This window comes from Bidens hawaiensis, unplaced genomic scaffold (assembly GCF_021521415.1).
Source record: "Bidens hawaiensis isolate Kalapana, Puna unplaced genomic scaffold, B.hawaiensis_p1.1 tig00017140_1, whole genome shotgun sequence".
NCBI lineage: Eukaryota > Viridiplantae > Streptophyta > Magnoliopsida > Asterales > Asteraceae > Bidens > Bidens hawaiensis.
Genome location: NW_027492587.1, coordinates 168,822 through 175,116, shown reverse-complemented (window position 1 = coordinate 175,116; position 6,295 = coordinate 168,822). Strand labels below are relative to the sequence as shown.

The window sequence follows — 6,295 nt, the reverse complement described above, 5'->3', positions numbered from 1 at the left end:
TAGCCCCTAAAATAATAAATTTACATGTAATATCCTCTGCCGTTCAAAAAAAATGTTATTGCTATATGCATAAATATAAATGCATATACACACAAATAATTTGTTTGGCCTTTTATTTTGTAATTTTTTGTGAGTTTAAATTAGAATTACAAAAAATATTTCAACTTCTAGGTTCAAAACGGCCCGTAGAAACCATTTGTAAAGAATAAAAAATATTTGTACACTTGCATCATTCTCCACAACATGATTATAAAGGACTAAGGCAATGCGATATCATCGGAATACATATCCGATCCTCCAAATAACAATGTGGCTAATAAAGATTTCCTTAGTGCACTACATATCGAGAAACGCTTTTGACTAATTTGCGATTTAATCTTATCAAGCATATCTGAAATACCGACTTACCATAACTCCGCAAGTGAAATAATTTTTAATTTTTAATGTTTCATTTAGTTTTAATTTTTTTTAATTTAAATTTTTACCTTTTTTTACCTTTTTAATAAATAAAATGTTATTTTAGTTTAATACTCCGTATTATTTTATTTTTAGTTGAAAAAAGTTTAGTTAATTTAGTTTTTAAAATATAAAAAATATAAAATGGTTGAATGATGTACTAGTAAGAATGAAGAGCATTCTCATGGTTGAATGGTGGTTGTGGATGGAATAATGTAAAAACATTGAGAAGAGAGAACATGAATGATGGAAAGAGATACAACATGCATTTTAAACATCTGGTGTATATTCCAATTTGATTGATCTTTCTCTCCGTCCTATATAACCCGACCCTATCACCCTCCATTTCCAATCTGAAACAACGCATATACCTTATTCTCCAACCCCCACCATGCATAAAGCTCCAAATTTGAAAGACTACGACAAAATCACACAAAAACACAAAAACGCTCTTGAGTTCATCGAAGATGTCACCTCTAACCCTGATCAAATCTAGCAACAAGTCCTTACCAAAATCCTCGCTCAAAACGCCAATGTTGAATACCTCAACCGCCACGGTCTTTCTGGTCATTCCGACCGCGAGACATTTAAGAAGCTTATACCCGTCATCTCTTATGACGACCTCCAACTAGATATCACACGTATCGCAAATGGTGATAAATCCCCAATTTTATCCTCTCGTCCTATTTCAGAATTCTTTACAAGGTACGTACATTATTATACTATATAACTCATACAATCTCTCTCTCTCCCTCTCTCTCTATGTGTGTGTGTGTGAGTGTGAGATGAGGATCCCTAAAAAGATTTTATCAACACTAGGTTGAGTGAGTAAAACACGATGACCTGCATATGCATTAAAAATACAAATAGGTTTTGTTAACACTAGGTTAAGTGAGTAAAACACCAGATTTAATAAATATATAATAATAAATAAAATAGCAAACTGTGTCAAGTGAGATAAGCAATTTAACCAATAAGCAAGTAAATATGCTGTCGATAAGCTCGATGTCGAACTGAACAATGGCTAACATCCTAGTCTGAGAATATGTTGGACCTCTCCAACATGTATTCAAGTAAAGCATATAAGCATACAACACGTTAGGCGTAAATTGTTAAATACACAAGACTAACAGTTGCAAATTTAAGTATTAACTAATTGTAAAACATCTATGAACGCATATGTCCCAAAACGGTAAAAATGAGTTAAAAGGGGGAGTGAGATACTCACCTGCTCAAATAAGCAAAGCGAGAAAGAATCTGACAAGAAGCGATAAATCACACTTTTCAGGAATTACCGAAGATAAATCCTAAGTAACAATAAGTGCGGAATAAATAACTATAAATTAAATGACGAATCTAAAACTAGATAGAGAATCGAAAACTGATGATCAGGAATGTTCTTGTGGAAAGTTGAATATTACAAAGATTTATTATTACTTAATTAAATAGTATATTTTAATGAATAAAACACTTAAATAAATACTTATAAAATTTTGGATAGATTATAATAAGAGATTGTTTTAAAATATTTATTTTAAACTAAAATACCTTTAATATAGATTTTTATTATTAATAAAGATTTCTTTTAAATAAATATTGTAAATAATAAATAATGCATAATAAATAATAATATTTATATAAAAATATGATCTTTTTATAAAACACTTGAGCTATATTTTTAATATGTGAATTAACGTGATATTATATATATATATATATATATATATATATATAATTAAAACCCAATTAAAGTATTTTAATACTAAAACATTTAACATATTTTAATATCTATTACATATATATATATAAACATATACATACATATATGGTGTTTAACCAAGATTCGGAAAAATGATCGGTTTATATGTCAGTTTAGGAAAATACATATTACTTATAATTAATTATCATATATATAATGTATTTTTAAAATTTAAGTAGTTAAAATATTAATTAGTAAAACCTGCAAAAATAAAATACCCAAAACGGGCTCTATGAGACTCGAACCTGGGTGGTGGCCGGCTCATAGGACCAAAACACACACACACACCCAGCCAACTGAGCTGGGTGTGCTAGTTGGTTAAGAACCAAAATAAAGATATATAACAGCAGACCAGGACCTTGACCTGATGAACCCTAGAGATCAAAATCCGTAAATCCGCTATATGTTGGTTAAATTTACATTAGGGTTTTTATATTACTGATTAAGACAATTGTTATGTATATACCAGTGGCAGATCTAGACCAAAATCTCAGGGGTAACGTTTAAATTTTTTTTACCGTATTTCATACAATATTTTTTTTAACTTGATGTTGGACCGATATCATTCTTTGATTTTTCATTTTAAAAGATTAGTACTAAGATTTTTCCCTAAACCCAAAATCAACTTTGACCCATTTTAGAAGAAACAAAATTTAAACCATAAATCCAAAATCAACTTTAATATACACATAAACCCTAAATCTCCAATTAATTTAGCTTAGACATAAAGCCCAAATTTCAAATTAATTCCAATTTACATTATCCAAAAATCTAATAAACCACAACCAATCATTCAAATATTCAGTCGCCCATGAACAATTCCAATTTAACAATTTATATAAACAAATTACAGTTACAAATTTAGATAAAAACAAAATAACACCTAAATTGAACAAGTAGAAATCGAACCATAGAAGGGGGATTGAGGGAGCATTGGACGTCGGCTACTCGACTGTATGGTGGAGGTCTAGTGACCAGGAAGGCAGCTAGGGCCGGGGAAGTGTAGGGTGGAAGCAACTGCTGAATGAAACTTTTTTTTTTGTTGAATGTTGGTTGATGTCCGGCCTAAACCAAACTTCCAACATCAGGGAACAACGAACAATGGTTTTATTTGGTTTGGACTTTAATTTTATTGGGCTTTAATTAAGTTTAGCTTTTAATTTGGTTGGATTTATATAAATAGGGGTAACGTTATATTTTTTCAGGGGTAACAAACTACAAAAACCGACCAAAAGATTAATAAATTTGAACCATCGACGAAAGTTGAGGGGTAGCGGAGGCTACCCCTAGCTCCAAGCTAGGTACGCCTAATTACCTCAATAGACGCTGTAATGATGATGAACAACGAGTTAGACATGCCGGCACTGTTCGGGTTATTACGAGCAATTATGGAGCTATGAATTGAAATTGGTTAAAGGGCTAATGGTCGCCAAGGCCAGAATAGGGTGTATATTCGTTTAATTGAATTGTTGTCCATTGTTGATGGTATACCAAGATGATGATGTCCCGTTTTGTTAAAATATCAATACATATAATACTGATCACAAATTCCTAATTAAAACGCCGGTAATAACTCGTTTTAGTAATAGGATGATTTGCTAGGATCTTTACCAACCATACTACGAGAATTGTGGTTCAAGAAATAAAACAGGTTCCGAATTCGTGAAACGGGTTAATGGATAATTGATGGGTTAATAATATAATATAATATAATATATCAAAATTTGCAGATTAGTCCTTAAACTATGAAGATGGATTCAAACAGAGATTAAAGTTTAGTTAAGGGTATAAAATGCATATATTTGAAAGTTATTTATATATATATATTAATTTAAATAAATATGATAAGCAATTAATAATAAAATAATAATTATTAGATAAACGCGATATTTTGTTGGTGAAATAATAATTTAAAATCCGAGTTGTTATAATATATGCTTTTAAATTATTATGCTGCAGTTCTGGGACATCGAGAGGCGAGATGAAATTGATTCCAACCATCGAAGATGAGCATGCACGACGGGCGCTTTTAAGAAGTCTTACAATGCCGGTAATAAACCAGTTTGTGCCTGGGTTAGATAAAGGCAAAGGGATGTATTTCTCCTTTGTTAGATCTGAATACAAAGCCCCTGGCGGGCTTGTGGCCCAACCAGTTTTAACCAGTTTCTACAAAAGCTCTCATTTTAAACAAAGGATATATGACCAGTATGCAAACTTCACAAGCCCCATCGAAGCCATTCTCTGTCCGGATTCTTACCAAAGCATGTATTCCCAAATGCTTTGTGGTATTTGTTTAAATAAACAAGTTCTTTGGGTCGGGGCGGTTTTTGCTTCTGGGCTTATTTGGGCCATCCGGTTCTTGGAAAACAATTGGACAGATTTGTGCAATGATATTAGAACCGGAGTCTTGAACCCCCAGATTACTGATCCTGGTGTTAGAAAAGCAGTGATGAAGGTGTTTAATACCGATCTGGAACTAGCGGACTTTATCGAGTTTGAATGCTCAAAGAATTCATGGCAGGGGATCATCACAAGGCTATGGCCCAACACCAAGTATATTGATGTTATTGCTACGGGAACTATGTCACACTACATACCCACTCTTGATTATTATGGGAATGGCCTCCCTATTGTGTGCAATATATATTCTTCATCGGAATGTAATTTCGGTATCAACCTCAACCCACTTTGTAAACCTGGTGAAGTCTCATACACCCTTATTCCGACCATGGCTTATTTTGAATTCCTTCCAGTTGTTCGCAACACTAGTTCATTCTCCATGCCCACATCGCTCAACCAAAAAGAATTGTTCGATCTTTCCGATGTTAAACTTGGTCAAGAATATGAGCTTGTGGTCACTACTTACGCCGGTTAGCTAGCTTGTGTTGCGTTAACTAATTTTCTACTGCATATTTTTAATTTGATGAAATCATGATTATGTGAAACTGCAGGTCTTTATAGGTACCGAGTTGGTGACGTGTTGCGCGTCGCTGGATTCAAGAACAAATCCCCTCAATTTAATTTCATTTGTAGAATGAATGTCGAGTTGAGTGTCGATGCAGACAAGACCGATGAAGTTGAGTTACACAAAGCAATTGAAACCGCAGTCAAAACATGTGATGCCATTTGGCGTGACGTTGACAGAGTACACAAGCTATGCTGACACCACAACCATCCCTGGCCATTATGTCATCTTCTGGGAGTTGAGCGTGAACGACGTCATACTTATCCCACCCTCTGTTTTTGAAGATTGTTGTTTTAAGATCGAAGAATCGCTCAACGGTGTTTATAGGCAGCATCGTGCTCTTGACAAATCAATTGGACCATTAGAGATCAAGATTGTGGAAAACGGGACGTTTGATAAACTATTAGACTATGCTGTTAGTTTAGGTGCATCAATCAATCAGTACAAGACACCGCGGTGCGTGAAGTTTGCACCAATTGTCCAGCTATTGAACTCGAGGGTGGTGTCGACTTACTTAAGCCAGAAATGTCCAAAATGGGTTCCTGGGCATAAATAAGAAATAGGGTGACGCTAATCTTGTGCCATGTTACTTTGACCTTTTATGGTTGAATTAAGGGATTATATGATTATAACTATCAATTCTAATAAAAGACTACATGTTCTTATCACTTGTCAATGTCATAGTCATCCTCTTCTTTTTTTCCAATCCATTTCAATATATGTTTCGTATCTTTTAAGTCATTTCAATGTATGAACTCAAGTTTATTTTTTGTTAAATATAAATCCTAACCGATTCATTCATTAGCATTAATGGTGAAATAAGAAAATAAGGAAATATCAAAATTGAAATTGTAGACCTGTTAGATTAAAATTATAAGTTAATTGCAAATTAAAGAAAATAAAAGCGCATCATTGTCGAAGAATAATAGTTAACAACACTACAAAAATATATGGTCCTTATCTTTTTAGCCACTTGTCAATACAAATTGACAAGTGCTTAATTTTTGGATTCTATCCACTTATCTTTTGAATTTGTATGGTAAACTACATATTATTTTTAAACTATGATTCAAGCAGTAGTGGATATTTTTTATATAAAATTTGTTTTAAATTTG

General features: G+C 32.9%; 1 pseudogene across 1 annotated transcript; it reads left to right on the top strand.

Moving 5' to 3' along the window:
• Positions 1-847: 847 nt before the first annotated feature.
• LOC143553042 (indole-3-acetic acid-amido synthetase GH3.6-like) lies at positions 848-5,736 on the top strand (annotated as a pseudogene). The gene is made up of 3 exons (XR_013138761.1): positions 848-1,161; positions 4,175-5,085; positions 5,167-5,736. The product of XR_013138761.1 is annotated as an indole-3-acetic acid-amido synthetase GH3.6-like (transcript).
• The last annotated feature ends 559 nt before the right edge of the window (positions 5,737-6,295 follow it).